The sequence below is a fragment of the Saccopteryx bilineata genome, unplaced genomic scaffold (genome assembly GCF_036850765.1).
Source record: "Saccopteryx bilineata isolate mSacBil1 unplaced genomic scaffold, mSacBil1_pri_phased_curated manual_scaffold_35, whole genome shotgun sequence".
Taxonomy (NCBI): Eukaryota; Metazoa; Chordata; class Mammalia; order Chiroptera; family Emballonuridae; genus Saccopteryx; species Saccopteryx bilineata.
Window position 1 is genome coordinate 129,671 of NW_027095461.1, and position 26,197 is coordinate 155,867.

General features: G+C 46.8%; 1 pseudogene; it reads right to left on the minus strand.

Moving 5' to 3' along the window:
• Positions 1-389: 389 nt before the first annotated feature.
• On the minus strand, positions 390-9,576 carry LOC136318323 (histone-lysine N-methyltransferase PRDM9-like; annotated as a pseudogene).
• Between the last annotated feature and the right edge of the window lie 16,621 nt (positions 9,577-26,197).

Here is a 26,197-nt window from a genome sequence, read left to right on the forward strand (position 1 = left end):
TGGGCAGTAAGCTAAGTAGATTGACTTCAGGCTTTCACATTTCCAGTTGCTGAGTTTGTATGCATGACAGTGTGAGTTCTCTGTGGCTCTCCTGGAACTCTGGATCCAGTGACAGGGGGAATGAGTATGTGAGCTTCAAAATTTTATGAAAAGATTTATTAGAACAGGAGGCCAAGATACCATGGAGGAGATTGGTGTTGACATTCCCATAGCACTTAAGGAACTGTTTGTCTAGCTCATCTCTTGTTATGAAAGTGAAGAATTTGTTTAACGAGTTACTTTTTTATTAATTACACTCTTGGGAGGGAAGTGGTCAGTAGACTCCTTCTGAAGTCTTTTCAGAGGTGGGATATGACCCATGTAAAAGCTATGGCTGTGGAGATGCAATTTTATGCTAATAACTCCCTAAACTCTTTGCAAACATAAGGCTTCTCCCCTGAGTGTTTTCTCTGGTGTCTGAGATGTGACTTCTGTGCAAAACCTCGCTCACACACCCTGCAAACATAGGGTTTCTCCCCTGAGTGTGTCCTCTGGTGTATGAGGAGATGTGCCTTCTGTACAAAGCCTCGCTCACACACCCTGCAAACATAAGGTTTCTCCCCTGAGTGTGTCCTCTGGTGTATGAGGAGATGTGACTTCTGTGCAAAGCCTCGCTCACACACCCTGCAAACATAGGGTTTCTTCCCTGAATGTGTCCTTTGGTGTATGAGGAGATGTGACTTCTGTGCAAAGCCTCGCTCACACACCCTGCAAACATAGGGTTTTTCCCCTGAGTGTGTCCTCTGGTGTATGAGGAGATGAGACTTCCATGCAAAGCCTTGTTCACACTCCCTGCTAACATAGGGTTTCTCCCCTGAATGTGTCCTCTGGTGTATGAGGAGATGTGACTTCCGTGCAAAGCCTCGCTCACATTCCCTGCAAACATAGGGCTTCTGCCCTGAGTGTGTCCTCTGGTGTAGGAGGAGATCTGACTTCCATACAAAGCCTCGTTCACACTCCCTGCAAACATAGGTTTTTTCCCATGAATGTGTCCTCTGGTGTATGAGGAGATGTGACTTCCATGCAAAGCCTCATTCACACTTCTTGCAAATATAGGGCTTCTCCCCTGAGTGTGTCCTCTGGTTTATGAGGAGATGGGACTTCCATGTAAAGCCTCGCTCACATGCACTGAAAACATATGGCTTCTCCCCTGAGTGTGTTCTCTGGTGTATGAGGAGATCTGCCTTCCATGAAAAACCTTGCTTAAACTCCCTGCAAATATAGGGCTTTTCCCCTGATTGTGTACTCTGCTGTATGAGGAAATCTGCCTTCTGTTTAAAGCCTTGTTCACACTCCCTACTAATATAGGGCTTCTTCCCTGAGTGTGTCCTCTGGTGTTTGAGGAGGTTTGACTTCCGTGTAAAGCCTCGCTCACACTCACTGCAAACATAGGGCTTCTCCTCTGAGTGTGCCCTGTGTTGTCTGAGAATATGTGACTTATCTTCAAAGCCTTGCCCACACTCTCCATACTTGACAGCTACAATACTTGACATTCCTACTCCCATAGATACTTTGTCTGTGTCCACTGAATTTACTTTCTGGCCTGTGCTGGACACTTCCTGTATCATTCTCTCTTGTTCACTAGAGCTTCCCATGTGTCCTTTACAAGGTTTGAAAAAGGCCCTTGAAATCCTCCTCTGCTTGGTCCTTTTAGGAAAAAGGCTGGACTTTTCTTTGTCCTCTTGACATTCAGCTTTGTCATCCCCATTGTGTGTATCAGTATGTTGCTGCTGCTGACTTGGATCCTCTGGGCAGGAATCCTCTGATTGGAGCTGTTTTCTTGTAGATGTTCCTGGGAGAATCTGAGGGGAGTGATTGCATCCCACATGTTGAGTGAGGAATTTCTGACTGGAGAAGACCAGAGAGCAGGAAGGACACGGGTGTATCTCTGGCTGTGGTTCTGCTGAAAGAGAAAATTTTGGTCAGGGTAGAGGTTGATAAGGCTACATGATTCATATGTTTTGTCTGATGTTAAGACATCTCCCATGAGTCATTCTTACGGGTTTGACAGTATAATCTCTGTCTTCCACAAACTGTTTCTTTATTGTCTGTTTTTTTTCTTTATAGTCTGTTTTATCTTTTAATTTTTATGTACTGTATCTTTAGAAATCCAGAAAGCCCATATCAAGGGTCCTTTGTACATATTACCAGATGAGGGAACTGTCAAGTAGCATCAGGGGCTGTTTCACCCCTTGTATGGGTGGAACAATACTGACCTTTCTTATATACACGTAGATTTTAACACAGTTGTTTAGAAAGACCACTGGCCCTAATTAGGAACTGATTCCCTCATAGTTTCCCATAGATGATAAACTGAAAATATGTCCTTCCTCAAGCCTCACACCAAATATTCATACATGATTTCATTTAGTGTCAGCCCATTTCATATACAATGGGAAGTCCTGTTTCAAAATATTTCCCCAACCATACTTTTTAAAAATTGATTGATTTTAGAGAGACAGAGAGGAGGAGGAAGAAGAAATAGAAGAAAAAAAAGGAGAGAGAGAGAGATAAAGGCATTTATTCATTTTTCTACCTAGGCATGCAGTCATTGGTCATTTCTCATATGTACCCTGAACCGGGCTCAACCTTGGTATTACAGGATGATGCTGTAACCGACTGCCAGCCAGGGCCCCCAACCATACTTCTTATATGCCTGACTCCTATTTCTCTCTAGGTAATCCACCATCCTCTCCCACTTGGAGATGAAGTAATCTCTGAGAGGATTCCCCACTGAAGTGTATTTTACAAAAATTAACAAAGCAAATAAGAGAATAAGTCTCCCTGTAGCTGAAAATAACACCATTGTCCCACCTCACTCAGGATTGTCTCCAGTGTCTCAGCTTGGATCACAGCACTGCATTTCCAGGCTGCTGGGCATCTATCCGACATCTGCTCTTACCTTGTATGCTAAACATGAGAGGCCCTCAGAAAAAAAGCCCTGGACAGTTTCTCAGTGGACAGAGTGTTGGCCTGGTATGTGGAAGTTCTAGGTTGAATCCTCGGTCAGGGCACAAATGAGAAGTGACTATCTGTTTCTCTTCCCCTCCCTCTCTCCCTTATCTCTCTCTTCCCCTGCTAGAGCCAGTGCCTCAATTGGTTTGAGCATCAGCCCGATAACTCAGTTGGTTCAAGTGTTGACCTCCGGCACTGAGGATAGCTCAGCTAGTCTGAGCATGGACTTCATACTGGGGTTGCTGGGTGGATACTGGTTGGGGCACATGAAGAAATCTGTCTATCTCCCCTCCTCTCACATAAAAAAATTAAATCAAATGTAAAAAATATAAAGATTTTTCCTAAGAATCAAAGGCATATGAAATGAATTCTTCATTTCTGAAGCATCTGATTTGAAATCTTACTGACTTTAGAGTGTACCATGAAAATTTCTAAGGTGAGTTTTCTCTTTTCTTTCCATTTTGAAGAACAGTTGTGCCCACTTCCAGCTCCTGTGAGCTCTCTCTTCCACTTGCTGCTGCACTTGATGCCCAGCTTCTGGCCATACTTGTCACCATGCCAGACTAGCAGCTCACAGTCTGCCCTGATGACCTGGCAGGTTCGGTAGAAAATCTGCCCATGATACTGAAAGGCCACCAGGTTCTGCTCTTCATCATCCCAGGCACAGTTCACATACCTGGGATTGAGGCAGATGAAAGAAAAGAAACCCACTGGTGATGAGTTCTTACAACCTCTCAGATCCATGTCCAGCTCTGCAACTGACACTCGGGCTCTGATGTCGCCCACTCCCACAGTGCTCCCGGAGAATCTTCTGTTCAATTTCTGAGCATGTCACAATGTCATATGACTTCCAATGTCCATGTCCTGCTTACTGTGCTCATCCTGCCTAATACCATTTTCCAAAGCCAATTGCAGATGTAACCTCCACCCTGATTGGCCATTAAACACAGTGAACTGTAGCTTCTCTAAACTAACTCAGGTCCTGTTTATATCACAGAACTTGCTACTTGATGTTGGACTCTGTGTCTAGATTAGTTCACATCATTCAACACTCAGACCAAGTCCATCTTTTCTTGAGAGGCCTTTCTCCATTCTCCTCACATTTTATTTAGGTAGCTTCAACCAGGTTCCCATAAAAACCTGGAGGTCTCCCCCACCCCCAGAAATGAGAAGCAGGGAAATAGACAGACTCCCACATGCCCCTTACCAGGATCCACCCGGCATGCCCACCAGGGGGCGATGATCTACCCATCTGAGGCACTGCTATGCTGTAACCAAAGCAATTCTAGTGCCTGAGGTGGAGGCCATGAAGCCATCCTCAGAGCCAGGGCCAACTTTGCTCCAATGGAGCTTTGGCTGGGGAGGGGAAGAAAGAGACAGAGGTAGAGGAGAGGGGGAAGAGTGGAGCAGATGGGTGCTTCTGTGTGCCCTGGCAGGGAATCAAACTCTGGACTTCCACAGGCCAAGCTGATGCTCTACCACTGAACCAACCTGCCAGGACTTGGAGGTCTCTTTGTCTTAGCAAAATCTTAAAGAACAATAATAGCTTATTCACATTTTGTAACCCATCATAAAAGATCCTCTCAGGCAAGTGTCCCATGATCATTGCTCTGCAGGCTTCAGAACTCAGTTCTAGTTAGAAGGGAGGCTGGGATATTTGCTGCCCTCACAGGTTTAGGCCAGTGGTTGGCAATCTCATTATTCAACAGAGCCAAATATTAACACTACAATGATTGAAATATCTTTTGAGAGCCAATTTTTTTTAATTTTATTTATTCATTTTTAGAGAGGAGAGAGAGAGAGGGAGAGAGAGAAACAGAGAGAGAAGGGGGGAGAAGCTGGAAGCATCAACTCCCATATGTGCCTTGACAAGGCAAGCCCAGGGTTTCAAACCGACAACCTCAGCATTTCCAGGTCAACGATTTATCCACTGTGCCATCACAGGTCAGGCCAAGAGAGCCAAATTTTTTTAAACTTATACTATATAGGTAGGTACATTCCTTATTGAGGTAGTGCCTGCACATGGTATTTTGTGGAAGAGCCACATTCAAGGGACCAAAGAGCTGCATGTGGCTCATGAGCTGCAGTTTGCTGATCACTGGTTTAGGCTATCCTTGGTTTAAGTATGCTGGCACTGTGAAATTATCAAAAAAATTTATTGTTAAATATTTGTAATATCAATTGTTTCACTGTGTCTGCAATTACTCCTCCATAAGAAGATGGGTTATATGATCTGCTTAGGTAATGAATACCTTCATCTAAACTGGAATATAGGAAGGGCTTAAATAATGTTCATTAGATCAATTAAAGTGTAATTCAGACCCTCAAAGTTTTTTTCTAGTGCCTAAATTTTGTCTAGCATAGAGATTTATATTTTGAGAACATATGCTATATTTTTATCCCACTTTTTTCTCTAAATACCTCTTGCTTTGAAAGAGCACCAAATGGAGAAAAAAGAGGAAGAGAGGATTGAGGGAGACCACTGAGGGAGGCATGATGAGAAGGAAAGATGTATGGGCCTGAGAAGGATGACTGTTCTCATGACTCCCAGAGTTCTTGGCCTTACCTCATCCAGTTGGTGCAGGATTCATCTTTTCCATTCACATGCATATAGCAGTTTCTCCCTTTGGTATTCTGCATTTCTGGAAGAAAATATAAAGATTTTTTTTGGTTGAGGAATTAATAGAGAAATTATTTTACCCTACTATCAACAAAACTCTTTCAGCTTGCATGCATTGCCACTCGTGACCACATGATACTTTCTTACTCATCACATCTGAGTTGACCTGTTCACTCAGGGCTGGGAGGAGGCTTTCCTTTGTGTCTGTACCAATTTGCTCCCACTTAACCTGTGATCCTCAACAGAAGCTCTATGGTCTGCAGAGTCCACTCAGTACCCAGAGCTAACCATATTGTCTCCATCCATGTCCTAGCATTAGAAGGGCAGGTCCCACCAAGCTATGGGAAAGATGTGGGAAGCCACAAGACAGGGGAAGAGGTAAATACTTCTCACCTGCCAGGAGTATCCGTTGTTGCCTGCCTCTTCATCTTATGTGATCTGGCCCTTATAAGGGCCAAAGTGCAGACCCACTGGCAGAGCAGATGCCTCATTCCACATTCCAAGACCAGCTTCAGGGATGCCTGATGGTCCAATTCTCAACCCAGGGGGCAGAGTGAGGGCTGCGTGGTTTCGATGCCCCTTATCCACTGCACTGTCTTTTACAAATGTAGGGGGCCCATGCATGTCACAACTGTCAATGAAGAAGTTCTGACACTTCTCACAATCTGGGGGTGACAGCAATAGGGATTAGGGAAAGTTTGGTGCATGTTTCTGGACATATAGAGCTTCAGAAAGAGCCCAGGCACTCACATCATTGAACCCAATTCTGTAGTGCAAGTCCCTAGGGGATCGGAATGCTCTAAGGGGCAAATGACCAGATGAAATTATTGTATGAAGACATAACATGCTTTGTGAGGGTCACTTACAGAGGTAGTTATCATCCTGGGGCCTGCTGATCTCTTGGTGCACATGGCCTTTTCTTTCTCGTAGGCTATACATCTTTACTTCAGTCTCCTTTCTCCTGAGTTCTAAGTTGGAGAAGAGTGAGTTTGGTAAAGTTAGAAGTGTTAGTCCCTATTTTGTCAGAAAACATACAATTTCCTTCCATCAAAGTATCACCTCTTTTTCTACATACTCTGGTATTTTCTTTTGTCAACTATTGGCTCAGAGAGCCTCTATAATAGTAAACCTCTACACTGACTACAAATGGCCAATTCAATTTTTGTTTCTAGATATATCCTTTGTGAGGTTTAATTTCCATAATTTAGTTATTCATAAAATATTTATTAAGGGCACAGTATTTGTAAGGCATTTAGGAAAGGCAGGTATACAACACCAGCAGCATATGGTTGCTATTATCAGAGATGTATTTACTGGACAATGTGTGTCAGTTCTTTTACATTGAATTTAAGCCCTAGCCAGTATAGAGCATCGGCCCAGTGTATATCCCAGGTTTGATTCCAGTCAGGGTACATAGGAAAACTGACCATCTCTTTTTCCACTCCTCCCTCTCCCTCTTCTCTCTCTCTTCCTTTCCTGCAGTCAGTGGCTCAATTGGTTTGGGCATTGGCCCTGGGTGCTAAGGATGGCTTGATTAGCTAGAGCACATCACCCTGAGGTGCTAAAATCCAGCTCAGTACTCGAGAATTAGGGTTGCCGGTAGATCCTGGTAAGGGTGCATATGAGAGTCAGCCTCATTATCTCACCTCCTCTTATCTAAAAAATAAATAAATATATACACAAATAAGTAAATTGAATTGAATTCTATCAAAGCATATATGCACGTATCCTCACCTTACACATTGGCATTCAAGAGCTCAGAGAATTTGTAAGATTTGCCCAAAGCTCCAGTGCTAAATTCACTCTTAGTTTAGTAGAGCTTAAATCCAGGCCTATCCAAAATCTACCCCACATACCTAGGTCATACTTATTAGCCTTTCTAGAGGACTCAGAGGAACTGAAATCTACAAATGGTTTTCTCTTATCCAATTTTCATCTAAAGTGTGGTCCAGAGGGTCTTGCTTTTTCAGGATGGACTGTGATACTGAGGACACACGTTTGAAACCCTTAGGCTGCCGGCTTTAGTGCGGCCTAATCTGGCTTGAGTGCATGCTCACCAGCTTGAGCACAGGGTCATAGGCTTGAGCGTGGGATCATAGGCATGACCCCATGATTGGTGGCTCATGTCCAAGGTAGCTGGCTTGAGCAAGGGGTTACTTACTGTGCTGTAGCCCCCCAGTCAAGACACATATGATAAAGCAGTCAATGAGCAACTAAGGAGCTGCAATGAAGAATTGATACTTCTCATCTCTTTCCCCTTTAGCCAGTCTATTTCTATCTGTCCCTCCCTCTTCCTTTCTCACTAAAATAAAAAAGAAAAAGAAAAAAAGCCGATCATGTCAAAAATATAATAAAGGTCACTTAAGTGGACAGAAAATCCATTTCTTTAACATAAAACTTTCTCTTTTCTGTCTACCTGACCTGTGGTGGCACAGTGGATAAAGCAATGACCTGGAACACTGAGGTCACCAGTTTGTAACCCCAGGCTTGCCTGGTCAAGACACATATAAGAAGCAACTACTACAAGTTGGTGCTTCCTGCTCTTGTCTGCCTCCCCATTCTTTCTTTCTTACTCTTCTCTCTAAAATCAATAAATTAAATTATTTATTGATTTTAGAGAGAGAGTGAGAGAGAAACATTGATTTCTTGTTCCACTCTTTTATGCATTTAGTGGTTAATTATTCTTTCTTTTTTCTTTTTGTTTAGCTAGAGAGACAGACAGGAAAGGAGAGGGATGAGAAGCATCAACTTATAGCTGCGGTACCTTAGTTGTTCATTGATTGCTTTCTCATACATGCCTTGACCAGGGGACTCCAGCTTAGTCAGTGACCCCTTGCTCAAACCTGCAACCTTGGGCTCAAGCCAGCAACATTGGACTTGAAGCCAGTGACCATGGGGTCACATTTACGATCGCATGCTCTAGCCAGCGACCCCACACTCAAGCTGGTGAACCCATCCTCAAGCCACAACCTTGGGGTTTGGAACCTGGGTCCTCATCATCCCAGGTTGATGCTCTATCCTCTGTGCTACCACCTGGTCAGGCTCAAATGGTTGATTCTTTTTTTTTTTTCATTTTTCTGAAGCTGGAAACAGGGAGAGACAGTCAGACAGACTCCCGCATGCGCCCGACCAGGATCCACCCGGCATGCCTACCATTGGGCGATGCTCTGCCCACAGGGGGCAATGCTCTGTCCATCCTGGGCATCACCATGTTGTGACCAGAGCCACTCTAGTGCCTGAGGCAGAGGCCACAGAGCCATCCCCAGCGCCCGGGCCATCTTTGCTCCAATGGAGCCTCGGCTGCGGGAGGGGAAGAGAGAGACAGAGAGGAAAGCGCGGCGGAGGGGTGGAGAAGCAAATGGGCACTTCTCCTGTGTGCCCTGGCCAGGAATCGAACCCGGGTCCTCCGCACATGCTAGGCCAACGTTCTACCGCTGAGCCAACCGGCCAGGGCCTGGTTGATTCTTATATGGGCCCTGACTGGACATCAAACTCAGAACATTGGTGTATGGGGATGACTCTCTAACGAAGTAAACAACTTGGCCAGGGTTCCTTTCCGTCTTCGTGTTTCAGAGTAGCCTTGTTCAGTCTAATGGTACAGTGACCACCTTGCCTGCTTTCCTTCTTATCCTTTCACCTTTACACATTTGGCTGTTCTTGCCCTTCCTTAATCATCAGATTCCGTGGACCACAGAAACCATTGGGTCAAGCTTGAGATCACACCTGTGCTTCATCTGTTTCAATGCTAGACCATGAAAGCAGAAGGACCTTACTGACCACACCCTCATAAAACCAGATGCACTGAAGAGATGGCTGACACAGGGCCTGATACAATGGTCCCTACCCTGGCTCATAACCCCAGCTGCCTTAATCACCACGATTAATCCTTTCCCATCTGCAATGTGTCCGGCGCTGCCCAGGGAGCCCTGTCCTGGAGCACTGATCACTGGCCAGACCTTCATTCTCCTCTTGTGATGAGAAGTGTTCTGAATGAGTTATTTCTTATGTGCTTTTATACTTTTATACCATTCCTGCTCATTAACACATCTATAAACATGTGTAATTATTTACACATTGAAGCAGAGTAGCAAATCCCCCCTTACTTCACAATGCACTGTATGCATCTCGCTTGTTTGCTAAACGCAAGCTCTGTCCCTCATTATCTGTTTAGAGGCTGGGGACCTGACCCTGGGTCCATTTCAAATGGACAGCGCGTGCCTGCAGCCCCTCACCTCAGCTGCCTCTGAGTCCATTCTTCCTGCGAGTCCTCAGTGTCGTCCGCTGGGGGTCTGGTGGCCTGCCAGCGGTGAACCATGAAAGCAGGCCGATGGGCGCCGAGCCCTGGGGAGAAACAAAATCGTGGTCCCGAAAGCGAAGTGCTTGTAGGAGCAGCCCCGACACTTACCGGCCCTCATGCAGCCCGCGATTCCCGCCCCGGGCACCTTCACCTTTGCGCAGCAGCGCGTACAGGTTTTTCTCCACGTTGGGGGCACGCGCCTTCTCCCAGTCAACCATGGCGGCCACCCAACCGGGAGATGTAGGCGCATATTTTCCTGAAGGCGCCGGGGGCCTGAGGGGGCGGGGGGGGGAGTTGGACAAACGCGGCCACGTGACCCCGCGCAGAGGCTGGAAGGAACCGCCCCTCGCCCGCTGGGTCGGGGCTCTCCCCCACCTGCCGCCCTGTGCTCACCTGCAGCGCAGCCCACGCCCTCCCCGCCGCTCCCTCCACGCCGCCCCGCGGGATTCCCTCTGCGTCCACCCTGCAGGTCCAGCCCTGACGTGCCTGCCTGGGAGACGCCGCTGAGGCTGACTGATTGGCCCACGGGGCTCACTTGGGACCAGCCAGGGATGCAAGGACGGGCCAGACTGGGGACTCCAGCCAAGTCAGTGACTCCCTTGCTCAAGCCAGCAATTTGGGCTTTAAGCCAGCGACCTTTGGGCTCAGCCAGCGACTATGGGATCATGTCTATGATCCCGCACTCAAACCGGTGAATCTGCGCTCAAGCCGGATAAGATTATTACATTTTTTTGTTGTTCAAGCGCTCTCTTGAGTTCCCCTCTTCTACTCTCAAGTTTATTGAACATTGTTATGACTGTTTGCTTGGAAGTCTTTATCTGTCTGATTAACCATTTCCATTTCACTAGAATATTTCTCCAGAGTTTTTTCCTTGTTCCTTCATTTGGGGTATATTCTTCTGTCTCCACATTTTGTTTGACTGTCTGTTTTTGTTTCTTTGAGTTGGATGGAATAGTCATCTCACCCAATCTTGAAAAAGTTGTCTTTTTACATTGTGTGTTGAATAGTTTCAGCCTGCCAGTTGTAGTTGGGGGGAGGTGCATGCAGTGCCTGTCCTGTCACCTGGCCTGAAGGAGTGGGTTCTGAATGGGCCACCTGGGGTGTGTGAGCCTCATTGTCCTTATAATCTGGGCAGGGCTGCCTGGTGTAAAAGGGGCTGCACGGTGTATGCTCTGCGTGTTCTGTTTTAATTATTTGTTGTCAGAGCACAGTCTCTCTGGGTTACCTGATTGCTTTCTTGTATCTCACCCCCCTTCCATTAGATCCATCCTTTGTCCTGGTGGGGTAACCTGGGTTCACACATAGCCTTACCCCACATTCTTCACCTTCTTGGGGCTTGGCAGCCCTGTGCACATGCACAGCATTGCCCCCCTCACTCCACACTGGGCCACAAGGTTTTGGTAGCTTTGTGCTTTTTGGAGGGTAGAGCCGCCCGACCAGTGTGTGCAGCCGCACCCCCCATTCTCTGCACTTTCTCTGATCAGGGAGTCCTGTGTGCAGACCATAGACCATTTGCCAGCTCCATATTTTTCAGGAGGAGTAATGCCTGTAGTGACCCACTATGGCTGCACTATTCTCTGGGTCGAATAGTTGTGCAACTGGTACTGGAGTGTTTTGCTAGCTCTGCCCTCTCTCTAGGTGGGGGTGCCCCACATTCACATGCAGCTCAGTGGGCAAAGTGTTGCCACTTCCCCATACCTACCTGCTGGGTCGATATCTGGGAAGAGGAGCTCTCTTTATACAAGCTAAGCTGCCCTCATGATTCTATTGTATTTAGCTCCAGGAGGGGTGGGTGGCGGTTTGCTGCAGCGCCCTGCGGGTGGCCATAGAGCCTGAATGGAGCTACTGTCTTCTATCCACATGCCCAGGATGTGTAAACAGTGGTGCTCACTGGTCTCTTCGGTCCTGAGCTGTTCCTTCACCTCCTGCAGAGCTCTCATGGTTCCTCAGCCTTCTCTATGCTGCTCTCTCTCTCTCTTTCTCTTTCTCTTTCTCTCTCTCTCTCTGTCTCTCTCTCTCTAGCTTGTTGTGCAGAAGCTGTTTAATTGTTTTTCAGTTGTCTTTCAGGAGTAATTTTTCTAAGCAAAGGGATACATTGGATGGGTTTTTGGAGGCTGCAAGTCCAGCATCCACATGTGCCATTATGTTGGACCCACTGGAGAGTTCTAAAATAAAGTCTGATATTGGCTGCAGCAGCAGGCTTCTGCTCTGATCATTCTTATTCCCCATATTCAAATTTCTATACAATTTTTGAGACATTGGTTTTTTTCTCTGACTTCAATTAGTTGTTGGATCCAGGAGGAGTAGTTTATTTTCACCTTGTTTAGTTTTATTCTCCTGTGAGGATGGGCATGATAACTGCCAAGCTTCTTACTTGTAGGACCAGAAACCAGGAGTCTTGCTTTAGTAGCTTTTTATCTCTTGGCTTCGTGTTTCCTATTTGTAAAATAAAGGGACCAGATCACTCCCTGGTGCCGAAACTCTCCTCTAGCTCCAGCATTCTGTTCATTCCATAAGCACTAACTTGTGTGAATGACAGTGCCAATTTGTGAGATTTGCTACCATTCTACAGGTTGACCTGCAGGTGGACAAAGAGAGGCACATTTTTTTGAGTCCTCCCTTGATTACATTTATCAAATCCAGGAAGTTCAGGAGTCCAAGAAATTCAACATCGTGGAGCCAGTAAGTTCCATGTATTCTTTAATGTTCTAAAAATATTTTCTGAATGCTTGGTAAATGCGGAGAACTTTTATCATCAACTTTGAATCTCAAAGAATGTGAATGTGTATAATTGTAATGAATCTCTCTTTTTCCTCCCCCATTTTTTTCTCTCTAGCTATGATTTGTTTTTCTCTTTATTTCTTCCTCTCCTCCTCTTTCCCTCCCTGGATTTTTCTATCACCATTCTTTTCATTTGTTTTTCTTCTTTCCTTTCTGCCATGCTTTCCTAAAGCCTTTGAAAGTGCCCATCATATACCAGGCCCTGTGCTAGGAACTCATGTCCCTGCACTCAATTACTTCCCATTCTAGTATTTTTACTTCTTTCTCATATGTGCCTTGATGGGGGTGGGGGGGACTCCAGCAGAGAGAGTGACCCCTGGCTTAAGCCAGCGACCATGGGGGTCATGTGTATGATCCATCCCATGCTCAATCCAACGACTCTGCACACTCAAGCTGGTGAGCCCACACTCATGCCAGTGAACTCGGGATTCAAATCTGGGTCCTCTGCTTCCCAGTGTGACTCTATATCTACTCTACCACTGTCTGGTTAGGCAGAACCTATTGTTTCTGAAAGAGGCATGCTCAGTCTAGAAGGGAGAGGTGTTGGGTTAAATCTGTTATGATTATACATTTGCTCATTTTTCCTTGTAGGTCTGTTCTGTATAGAAGAATTTATGTTATTGAGCACAGAACAATTTGGAACTCCCTAGTTAATTAAAGTCACTGATATGAAGTGCTGTTCATTTCTATTAATGCATTTTGCCCTCAAGTGTGTATGCTATTATATAATTTTGCATGTAATACAGATAACTGCGAAAGGAGGTTTACATTTGTTCATATGGAAACAACACAATTGTTCATAAATAGTAATTCCACAAATAACTGTTTGACATACTAAAAAATGTAAACCTACTTTTGTACCACCTGTGTGCCTTTACCTCATTCTTTCATTTTCAATCTCTTTGTACTTTGATCAGAGGTGGATTTAATGGTGGGCACACAGGGTGTGCACCCTGGGCCCTGAGTATTGAAGGGCCTCGCAAAACCCCAACTTGACACTTTTTTCTAGTCTCAAGAGGCCCAATATTTTCTTGTGCCCCGGGGCCTCAACCTGATCTTAGTCAATCTCTGACCTTTATGTTTTAGGTGACTTCATGTCCTATATTAGTAATGAATACAGTGTGTCCTGTAAAGTCATGGTGAACTTTTGACCAGTCACAGGAAAGCAACAAAAGATGATAGAAATGTGAAATCTGCACCAAATAAAAGAAAAACCCTCCCAGTTTCATACCTATTCAGTGCAGTTCGATGTGGGCTCATGCACAGATTTTGTAGTGCTCCTTAGGGAGCTATCCCGTGTAGCCTCTACAGACTCATCACTGACTGATGGCCTACCAGAACGGGGTTTCTCCACCAAACTGCTGGTTATTAAAATCTATAAGGAATGGAGTTTGGTCAAGGCTATGATATAAGGCTCTAATTTTTTTTTGTATTTACTTTTCTCAAGTATTTATTATATAATGCATATTGTTTTCATGCAACTAAAAAGATATCTCAGACAAAATTTTTACATGGATGTGCAGGTATTACTGGGCATTTTATTCTGTTCTGTCATTTTGTCTATTGACATGTCATTACCCCAAAGTTTTAATTTTTGTACCTTCATACTGGAATGCATGTGTGTATCTAGTTGTGCAAGCTCCTGTGTTTTATTTTGCTTTTCAGAATTGTCCTGTGCATTGTGGGTGCTTATCGGCCTTTGTTCTGTGCACTCACTGCCTGCCGTTATGACCCACCCTCAGCCCAGGCTCATGACAATCCAAAGTGTCTGCATACATTGCTGGTTGTCCCTGGGGCCACCATTCGACCTGGGTGAGAAACACGTGTTCAAAGATCATTCTGGAACCTGAATGATTGGCCTGGGAATGTAGAAACCACACCCTATTAATGCAGTGAGTTAAACTCTGAGAATTGAGGAGTAATCTAGAATGTTATCCATTGATGATTACATAGGGTCACAGTGCTTTCTGTGCTGTTCTTCATGTCTCAGTGTACTGTTATGGGGGAAATATTTGCTCACATTCTGGGGTTTATAGTGCAGACATGTTGAATAAGTCAAGCTCTGGAATGATCATCTCTTCTGTTTGGTTGAATGTGAAACCTCCCCATCAACTTCCCCAATGGCCAGGTGAGATAGGGAGCAAGGAAAAAGGTGTAGGGCTCTGAGGAAGCTTGGTTTCCCATGTAGCCTGCTACGAGCAGGTAGTTATTGTCCTCCAGTCCCCCCCCATGTGGACCTAGTGAGTGCATGGGGTGGAACAAGAGGGAAGATGAGGAAATCCAGTCTGTAGCAGAATAGCTGTTCTTCCAGCTGTTTTGTACACTTTAGGTGTGCTCTCTCTTAGTAGATATGGGCTCTATTTCTGTTCACATATCAGAATCCAAATGTGAAAGTGAGCAGTGTGGTTCAGGGGATACTAGGTAAGTGGAGGGGATGAGGCGAGAGAGAGTGGGGAACAGCTACAGGCAGCTTGTGAGGACCCAAAAAGGGTACCCAGACTATTTCTGAGGTACATGCCTCATGTCCCAAATTAGATGAACTATTCCATGGGACCACTTTTTGTGAGCCCCTTCCTATAGATGCAAAGCAGATTCAGAAACACACTGTTGTGGTCTCAGTTTATTGTGTATGTCGAGGTCTAACCTCACAGGCTTCCAGGCAGCAGAGCCAAATCCAGAGCCTAGATGCATGTTGCAAGCTCCAGAAAAATAAATTTTATAAGCTATAGGAGAAAGACCCTGAGAGGTTTGTTCTCTGGATCCACATGTCTGACATCTGGTGTCCTGGGGTGAGGAGTGAGGTAACACCTGAAGGTAGTCTTTCTATCCCTGATTCCCAGCAACCATGGAGGAGAAGAGGGGACGTCTGGAGAAGGAGGCAGCTGACCTTGTGGCGAGTTTTTCATGGAGGCTTGAGGTCAGTGTGTGAGGGCAGAGCAGATGTTTTAGCTAAGAGATGAGGAGAGACCCAGAGATGAATATTTATCTCCTCTGCATGTATCTCTTGGAGGGGGTTATGGGAAAACTGGAAGAGGATACTGGCTGGTTAATTCTCCCTCCTTTCTCAGGCCAGGGTGTGAAGAGCACAGTGAGTCTTCAGTTCACCAGGCCAGGAAAGACCGTGAGCAGGATTCTGCATCCCTAGCTGCAGTAGCTTGTGTGGTGAAAGGGGTCATCTGGGCTGAATTTCCACCCCTGCTTTAGCCAGAATGATGGGCAGGAGAGGTTTCTGTAGGAAGGGGCCAGGAGAGGCCTGGAGGAGAATTGTTTCTCCAGACTCCAGCCCAGCATCTCATGGGCAGCTGGAGCCTCCAGAAACAGGTGAGGAGAGACCTGGAGCTACTTCTTTCTTTCTGGCGCCAGCAGGTCTGTGCTGGGCAGAGGGCTGTCCTGAGGTCAAGAGCAAGGAGAGACCTGGACATGGCTTCTCACCAGCCTGTGAGAGGTAGTGGGGTTTCTGGGGTGAGGGGTGCACTTCAGCCAGCATGAGTCAGGCCAGGCCACTGCCGGGCAGCCCTGCCCCAGCTGCTCAGCTCAGGTCAGGGCTCACTGGTCCTGAAGCCACTCCCAGCCGGCCAGGTTCCAGAAGCACTTCTCATATCTCAGCCTCTCCCAGCCTTTGCTCGTCTCTCCTCTGCTTTTCCCTCCCAGTGGTAAAATGTGTTTGTTTTTTTCCCTCATCCTGTGAGGGATATGTGAGCTGGACATGTGAAGATAAAGGATGAGAAACCAACTTCAGGGAAGTGCTGCAGCTGAGATGTGGACCTCTGCCAGCTGGGGTTACTGTTCTGTTTGTTCACTGTTAGCTGTTTGGGTTAATTTTTGCAGAGTTTGGTGAAATTATGTATTGCTTTCTCATTTACACTGGCATGAAGACACATCTAAGAAGCTAGGTGCTTGGACTCAGAGAGTCCTGAGTTTTCTGTATTGAGTCCCAGCAGTGTTTACATTGTAAGAATTTGGCTCAGATCCTGTGTCTGTGTGGAAACTTGGGTCTGTTGTCTGGCTCCATGTCTGGAGTTTGGCTGTGGGGTTTCAGGTACAGATGTGGATTCAGTCTGTGCCATCTGTGGTTGAATCTGTGTTGAGCTGTGTGGCATCTGTGTGGGGTCCCTCTGTGTGTGTCTCCATGTCCTGGTTTTCAGTGTGGGGCCCACACAAAACTCTATCCATAGGTGTTGTAAAGCCAGTAGCAATGGCCACCAACACAGCCACTTGGCCCATGCAGGTATGCATTAGATTCGGACAGATGGTAATTGTAAAGCGGGAAGCCAAGTCTACCATCAGAGCAGCCTAGCTCATGCAGGTTCGCATTGGATTCAGACAGTCGGTAAAGAAACAATGGAGCCAAAAACTGGTGGGTATTAGTCTTTATTCCTACATTGCACCCAGTGGGCAAGTAAAAATACACACTGGGCTCCAAAACCCACTCACATTCAGTGCTCACAAAGCCACTGACTTATTCGAGTTTCCTAGAATCAAAGGTTTCTAGCTCACCAGCCTTATTCTCCTCAGTTCACCATCTCCTTCCTTCTCCAGCATCAAACTGCACAAACTGGCCTCTCACTCAATACTCTGCCATCTTGGCTGCTTCTCCTGGCCTCCTCCACATGGCCTCTTTCTGCTCTCTGCTCTGCTCCCTCTGCTCTCTCATGCTAATCATCCCAGGAACCAAGAGAGCAAGCTCTCCTTCTGCTCCCATTTTATAGTGTAGAAATCCAAACCTTTAATCCAATATACAAAACAGGGAAGTCTCTAATACAAATCACTTCTCTGAGGCATGATTGGATTGTACCACCCCACATCAAAATGGGTGGGAAAGGCTTAATCCCAAAACCAAGCCCCAGGCTATAAGGATTCTACCTGCCCACAGATACACACATTGATATCACCTGGGCGACGGCTTCCTCATGGGCAGCGCTGTCTTTAACAAAGTGAGCATAATATATTTTATCTGCCCAACAGTAATGAAACAATGGAACCAAGAACTGGTGGGCCATTGCCTTTAATTTTAGCTTGCACCCAGCAGGCAAGAAATACACACAGTAGGAAAACACTTCCTTTCTATTCAGGGCTCCCAAAGCCACTGACTTATTTGAGTTTCCTAGAATCAAAGGTTTCTAGCTCACTAGCCTTATTCACCTCTGTTCCCCATCTCCTTCTCTCTGCACAAACTAGCTTCTCCTCAGCACTCCACCATCTTGGCTGCTTCTCCTGGCCTCCTCCACTGGCCTTTCTCTGCTTTCCTCTCTAATGCTAATCTCAGGAACTGAGAGAGAGCAAGCTCCCGGTCTGCCCCACTTTATAGTGTAGAAACCAAAACTTTTAATCCAATATACAAACAAGGAAGTCTCTAATACAAAGTCACTTATCTGAGGCATTATGAGATTCCTTATGAGAGTGCACCACCCCACATCAAAAAGGGTGGGAAAGGCATAGTCCCAACACCAAAGCCCCAGGCTACAAGGATTCTACCTGCCCAGAGCCCAACCCCAACACACATTAATATAATCATGCCCATCCCAAGCAAGAAGGGCAACCAATACCATCACCTGGGTGATGGCCTTCCACATAGGCAGTGCCATCTTTAACAAAGTGAGCATAATATATTTTATCTGCCCAACACTAAACCATCAGTTTATGTGCAGGTTTTCTTAAAAATATAAAAAATTTTAAAAAGTACAATATTCAACACAAGGCTGCAAGGAGTACTTGGATTGCTCAAATTGTCCAGGACAATGTGAGTGTGCACTCTTCTGGCCAATCTTGAACCATTGGTTCTGGACTTTGAACTATGTTATAATCAGTCTTTAGTTCAAATATCTGTGAAATGGAGATAACAATCATCCCTATCTTATTCAGCAAATGGAAGCAACAGATAAGGTGAGGCATGTGAGGGTCTTAAAATAGGAATCATTACCAGGTCTGGATTCTCATTTAATGCTGTGGGCAGTGCCATTGTCTAATTTTTATTATTTTTCTTTTTTTCTCTTTCATTGAATCCAGATAGGAGAAGGGGAGAGAGTGAGACAGAAGCATCAATCTGTTCCTGTATGTGCTCCAGCCAAGGAATGAACCAGCCACCTCTGCATCTCAGCACGATGCTCCAACCAACCGAGCCATCCAACCAGGGGGTATGTATGCTACTCTGTTTTGCACATATTTGGATCAACATCACAGTGGACCTGTCTAGGAAAAAAATCCCACAACTATGTTTTTGCTGCCACCTCCTGTGCATCTTGAAAATAACAGCTAGGTAAAAGTCACCAGAAAGTGTTTTCCTCTGCTGCTATCTGGGTGCATGTAACCAAAAAACTGTCAACCTACTTCTGCATCACCAATGTGTCTTTTCCCCTTTTTTCACTTTGAATTTCTTTTCATGCTTCTGCTTTAGGCATGGCATGGGGCAGAAACGGCGAGAGGCGGGGACAGCACGGGGCGGGGTTGGTGTGGGGCCAGGCGTGGGGATGGTGTGGTGCAGTGATGGATGGGGGCGGGGACTATGGGGGAGCGGTGGGTGGGGCGGCAAGGCTTGCAGACGGCCTGAGGTGCAGAAGGCGTGGGGCGAGGCTTACAGCCTGGGGCTGGGGGTGCAAACAGGGTGGGGAGCACTGCCTGGGAAGGTGTGGGGCCTGGCTGTGAGGGGCAGAGACTGTGAGAAGTGGGGCGGCTGGGGCCAAGCTGCGCTGGGCAGGGTGGATGGCGATGCGATGAAGAGACAGGCAGGGTTCCCGCGGTGCAGGGGTGATGTTGTTCGGGGTGGCGCCCTGCAGGGCTAGCAAGGCACGCCAACAGCGCGGGGTGGGGATGGCCCGGGGCTCCAAGGAGCCTGGCGTGGACTGCGAGGGCAGGATACTTCCTTGTGGTTGGGTCATTACCTGGAAAAGAACTCCAGCCTCGCCTTAGACAGGAGCTTTTTGTCGGGAGAGGGGATAACTCCCTGGAGAGGATCTCCCTCCTTGGATTAGGTGACCTTCCGAGTGAGGGGCCCTCCCTCTATAGAGTGGCTCTGATTCCATGGAGGGGCGGCATCTCCCTGGAGATGCTTAGTAAGGGGAGGGAGCCTTTCCGCCCCATGTCTCCCTTGTCAACTTAAGCAACGTCCAGACCTGTAGAATATTTATGAGTTTATTGTAGCCAAACTGTTGACAATTGCTGGTAATCAAAGTCTCAGCGACTGAAAAAATGATCTGGCAAATGGCATTTTGCCCAGTGTTTTGTACATCAGAATCAAAGTTGAAGACATGGAGGTTACATGAAATTGATTGGTGATAGATTAGGGAGGCCTAGAACAAGAACGCAAACTGGGGAAATCTGTGGGACTGATTTAAAGTAAAAATGTATATACTGTATATACTGAAATTTCTTTTACGTGGGCAGGAATAAGATAGGTAACAATGACCGTGATAGTAACAACGGTGTGGGTGGTTGGCTTCTGCTCTGCTGATATGCTTGCTCTGAGGACTGCAGGAAAAAATTACCCTTACATTTCAAATTTCAAAGGCGTGCTATCGTTAGATAGGATAGACAGGCATCAGTGCAGGAAAAGTGAAGAGGAAACAGAGGGGGTTTTATCTCACCCACTGAGGAGGGGGTCAGCGATCACTGGGTTACCCTGTAGCTGGGAGGTTGGTCCATAATTTAAAGGGAAATCACAGAGTCCATTGCAGGGGCAGTGGAGGAGTCCGTGGGAAAGCAGGGCCCACCAACTTTAGCGAGTCTATATGGGTGGGTGTGATCTGCCAAGTAGTGTCGGGTGGTCTCTGCCAACACTCCATGGCCAGTGAATAACTTGGTTGCATCGTGGGGGAAAAAAAAGCTGTTCACCTATGTTGTCAGGAAATGTTATTCAGGTTACCTGTTCTTTCCCGTGTGTTGTGGGTGTGCGGAGTGTTGGAGTGCTGTTGAGTTTGTGAGGGAGAGATTTAGTAGTGTGAATCCAAGGTAGATAGAGTCAGTGTTCATCCTTTCTACGACTGAACACAGAGGGCAGGAGGGTTTAGCATGTTGGAAAAAATGGTGCCCCCCAGACTGGATCCCTGAGGTTCTGAGGAGAAGAGGAGCCCCGGAATGGGTGGTCTGACAGGGGAGCAGTGAAGTGATGTGCAAATATGTCCTGAGAGGGCAGGACATAGAATTGCAGTGACCCAGCATGGTGGAAGCTTTCTACAATGCAGGGAAGTCAATTATTGCAGTGTCTAGTGAGTTGGGTTCCTGGTAGAGGGAGGAGGACAAAGCAGCCCATGTGGAAGCTGAGGCCATTCGAGCAGGGGGCTGGGGTGTATCAAGGAAGGAAGAGGGTTAGAGTCATGGAGCAGTGAAGTGATCATTGGGTCACAGCTCACCTGATCCTGTCTCATAGGAAGAAAGGAAGCCTGTCTCATAGCTTTCCTCTGAGTATATTCCTGTGGGTAAATGGTTGTGAAGAGGTCAAAATGGAGGTGATGCTGTTCATGATGGGTCTTGTTTGCCTTGGAGACTCATTGTCGTGGGTGCTGGGAGAAGAGAGTGGAGTAAAGGGATGTGAAGGTGGTTTCAGGTAAGTAAGAGTGAAGGAGAGGGAATAGGGATTGGAGACTGAGCTGAGGGTTTCTTAAGGCAGACTTTCTGCAATGGGTAGTGGCTGTTTGGTATGTTAGAAAGAAGTGTTCAGAGAAGAGCCTGGTCATGCATTTTCTGTGAAAGAAAATTTATTTCATGTCTCATTGTCGTCGTAATGGAAGAAATAGTATTTCTCCCCTCAGTGAACTTTGAATGTAGAAATGGTATCCTTCAGTGGCAAAGATAGGTTATTTTTGTAATAAAAATGTGCCCTGGATTAGGATGAGAAGGCTGTGAGGGGAGAGAAACCTCATGCCATTTATTTTCTGTGATTTTTCCATTCTATGTTCCGAGGTTTTCTGTCAGCTGTGGTCTGTGTTTGGTTGGAGCCCACTGGGTGGACGCTTTCTGCCGGCTCCCTGTCTGTGAGGGCGCACACTGTGCACATGAAGACAGATTTGTCTTGTCGCAGGAGGTGCCTGTTGGTGTTCTTAGAACCAGTTCTTAGTCTAAGTTGAGGTAAATAGCTCTGTGGGAACGAGGATGAAAGTGTATTTGGCTCTGAAAAAACTTTACATGTAAATGGGGGCTTTTACCTTTCGTTATGAAGCTATGGAGTCTTCCGGGAGGTGGTCGTTCACTTTCATTTGGGAGGAATGGTGCCCTTTCGTGGAGTCTTCAGTCATCAGCCTATGGGGATGCGTTCCAGCCAGTCTGACTAGGGCCCATGGTTCCCGCTGGCGTCATAGACCCGTGGAAACTTTGCAGTGAGTCCGGGCGGTGTCCAGGGCGTCCCTGTGGGGAGACAGAAGCGAGAAAGGGTTTAGGTTGGGGGAGGTCTTGGGGGAGTCTGTGGGTGCCATTGTGGCCAAGTGGGGGAGTCACATGGAAGGGGGCTCAGAGATGGGTTCAAGGGGGAGTCCAGAGCGCGGTGCCTGTGCCCGCTGCCGCCCTGGGCACAGGTCCTGTGGGAAGGGAGATGGTGTGGAGGGGGGGTGGGAAGGGAGGAGAAGAGAGGCACCGCTCAGTCTGTGAGTGTTCCCTGGAGGGGAGCAGCTTTGAGGAGGATTATTAAGAGGTCAGGGGTGTTGGAATCTATGGGAGCCCGAAAGACCAGAGTAACAGGCTTTATTGAAAGGAAGAAAGGAACCCTGCCAGGCACTCCTCCTGGGGGAAAAGAGCACCGGTTACAGACTAGGGGCGAGTTATGTAGTGTTTGGGAGAGCCTGAGTGGATACTGAGGCAAAAGTCCTGGTGTGTCCGGAATGCTCCTCCTTGGGGGGCTTTGAGCATGTGGGTGTTGAACCAAAAGTCCTGGTATGTCCAGAGTCCCTCCTTGCGGCAGCTTCTCAGCTTTTTGGAATTCCTCTGTCTCAGGGTCATTAGTCCAGTAAGGGTGAGGTCTGACAGATAAGCAGAACATCAAGAGGGCAGTTTGGAATTCACGTATCTATCATTACTCAACTCTGTGTTTACATATAAAAGAAAGGCAGTTATTAATTTGATAATATATGGTAAGGGGTAATGAGGAGAAAGAGGAGAAAAAATTGGAAAATATTTGCTTCTTCTGAAGAGAACTCGAGAAGGGAACCTTGCCAAGCCAAGTCCCTCATCCAGTTAAGGAGGTCTTTAATTTACATGCTGTAAGGTCTGAACCAGGTGATGTCTCTGAAAACCTGAGTGAGGAAGTAAAAAATTTTTGCGGGATAATAATTTTCAGTTGCTTGCTGTCAGTGCCAAGTGGACAGAGTGACATGGTGATGCATGGTCTCCTGGATGAGCCTCATGAGTCATGCTGGTCTGGTTCCTCTCAAATGAGAGAACATGTGGAGATTTTAAGAGACAGGAAATTTGTTGGTTTAAGTTTTTTAGAAGAATTGAATATATGTGGTTAAAAGAAAGAGGGTTTGGAGAACATTCAGGAGGGAACTTCTCGGGCTGAGGGGCAGCTTCTTCCTGCTGTCATCCCTACCTATTTGATATTTCCCTTATGAAGTTCTCCTTGGGGTACTGGAGAATAGGAGTGTAGGAGCATTTGATTGTAGGTAATCTTAGAGATTTCTCTCATACCGGCCTGTTAGGAATTTAATAAAGAAAGAGGCATGTATTTGGAGATTAGCAATGCAAATATAAGGAGGGTTGTATAGGGGTGTGTAAGGTGAGGAGCCATAGCTGTCACTATCAAAGGAGCCACCTGACCCATGCAGGTTCCCATTGGATTTGGGCAGATGGTAAAGAAACGGTAGAGTTGGAGGATGGTGGGCCATCCTATTTATTGGTGTCTCACCAAGACAGGCAAACCACAAAAGAAGACAAGGGAAAAGCAGAAAACCAGCTCTTCCCATGAAGGGCAAGGGACCAGGGAAGCCCTTGCAATCATGATAGCAGGAACTGTGTGTGCAAGCTCCTGGTCTGTCCCACTGTATAGTGTAGAAAACCAAAATCCCTTAATCCTATATACAAACAAGGAAGTCTCTGATACAAAGTCACTTATCCAAGGCATAATTGGATTCCTCATGAGAGTGCACCACCCAGATCATACAATCAGTCAAGGGTGTGGGGAAAAGCTTAGTCCTAAAACCAAACCTTAGGCTACAACAACCTGGCCTGCTTATAGCCTGTCCCCCACACCCAATATAAGTCAAAAGTGAGCAAACATATATATCATATTTACAAACTTATTTGACCAACATTCCACCCCTTTTTCTTGCTTTACAATCTAAACCAGACCTGACCTGTGGTGGCACAGTGGATAAAGCGTCGACCTGGAAATGCTGAGGTTGCCGGTTCAAAACCCTGGGCTTGCCTGGTCAAGGCACATATGGGAGTTGATGCTTCCAGCTCCTCCCCCCTGTCTCTCTCTCCTCTCTCTCTGTCTCTCTCTTTCCCTCTCTCTCTCCTCTCTAAAATGAATAAATAAAATAAAAATAAAGAGTATAAAAAAAAAAAAGAAAGTACTTGTGCATATACAATCTAAACCACAGGCATCTTCCATGATGGTCACTGTGCAAGGAGTGGGATACATTGCATAAACAGAAATAGTACCAACTACAGCAATAGGATTAACAGATCAAAAACTATGGGCGAAATGAGAGAGCTGTCAGTGGCACCAAGAGAGGCAAATCCTTTTCCTCTAGCAGAATACAAGCCAGAGTTTTGTCTGCAGACAGCACCATAGCTGGAACCAGAGGCCACCCTGAGCGGGCATACCAAACCTTATTGGCCAATACACCAGCATCCCTGGTTCTATTTGTAGTAAAATAAAAGAATTCATTATTGGCCATAAAGAAATTACAAAGGTGCCCTTCAAAATGCTGTCCCCTTGAGCACTCAAGGGATAATACACTTCTACCTTAGGTGGCCAGGTGCTGGTTGCCCAAGGAGTTAACTGGAGGTCCACCTCTAGCCCCTTTCCCCATGGTGCCAACAAGGCCACCCATCTCAGATGGGGGGCCTGTACAGTCCAGGGCCAAGTCCATTGAAGCCGTTGTTCTTTAAGAAGGGCTGTTGGAGCAGGTAAGAGCATGTTGCCCTGCTGTCCAAAACCTGGCTTGAGTAAAATGTCCTTGGTGCATATCTGCAACTGAATGGGGGCAGCTGTCCAATGCAGGAGCTGGGCTCCCCCATTGAGGTCGCTCATTCAAAATTCAGAGTACTGTCCATAGGTGGCGTGTCCATCCAGTAAGAGAGCCAGTGCCCCCCTCATGTTGCAGTCCCTGCTTTAAGAGTCCATTATAACGCTCAATGATACCAGCAGCCTGGGGGTGGTAAAGAACATGGTACTTCCAGTCCACCCTCATCTTTTGTGCCCACTGCCTCACCATTGAACCAGTGAAGTGGGTACCATTGTCACTTTCAAGGACCAGCGGTCGCCCGTATGCAGCACTCCAGAGCCTGTATGACTGCCCTCTGGACAGGGTTACAAGCAGCAGGGTAAGCAGGAAGCAGCCCGGTAGCAGTATCAACACAAGTGACTGCATACTGGTACCCTTCTGACTTTGGTAAGGATCCAATGACATCTATCTGCCATCGTGTCAGTGGAACATGATCCCTCTGGATCTGTCCAGGTAACACCAGTGGTCTCCGAGGGTGTTCCTTGGAACATAATGCACATTGCTCACAGGCTGCAAGTACCTCTGCATAGGACACAGGCAAATTCCACATTTTAACCGTAGCCCACATAGTTTTCTGTCCTGCATGGAGCAGGCGCTGGTGAAGCCACTGTGCCACATCACCTGCAGGGGCAGTCTCCAACCATCGCACCCTTGCCAACATATCTGCCTCATCATTCCCAAGATGGGCTAGAGGGGCATGCCCTGTGACATGATATACTGTCACCTGCTTCTGGTGTCCTATTTCCCATAAGTCCTGCCACATAGCCTGACCCCATAGTGGATGGTGCATTACCATCCACTGGTTAATGTGCCAAATAGCAATCCAAAGGGTCAGTCCACGATAGACGGCCCAGCTGTCAGTACAGATTACCAGAGGTGAAGGTTCATTATGGGCAACTAGCCAAACAGCTCTTAATTCTGCCCATTGGCTGCTTTGCCCTATACCAGTGTCCATCCAAATAGTCTCAGTGGCTGGATGGAATGCTATAGCTGTCCATTTGGCAGGTTGGCCCCTGCTGGAACCATCAGTATACCAGGCATCCTCGGGGATGGGCACCCACCCCTCCTGGTAGGGACTGACTTCAGGTTCTGCCTCCTGAACCCCAGTTGCACCTGACTCTAAGGTCGCATAGGTGACTAGACCCAAGACTTCCTGCAGTTCTGCCCTCATTGGGCTGGTGCTAAGAGCACAGCGTTGCTGCAGGTAGGCACCCCACTTGGCCAGGGTGGACATTTGGGCCATACCACTGCATGGTTTAGTTGCCCAATCTCTCACCCATCCAGCAATAGGGTATGATATCTTGACTGTAACTGGTGTTGTGGTTGTAATACTCTCAGTTGCCAGCAGGG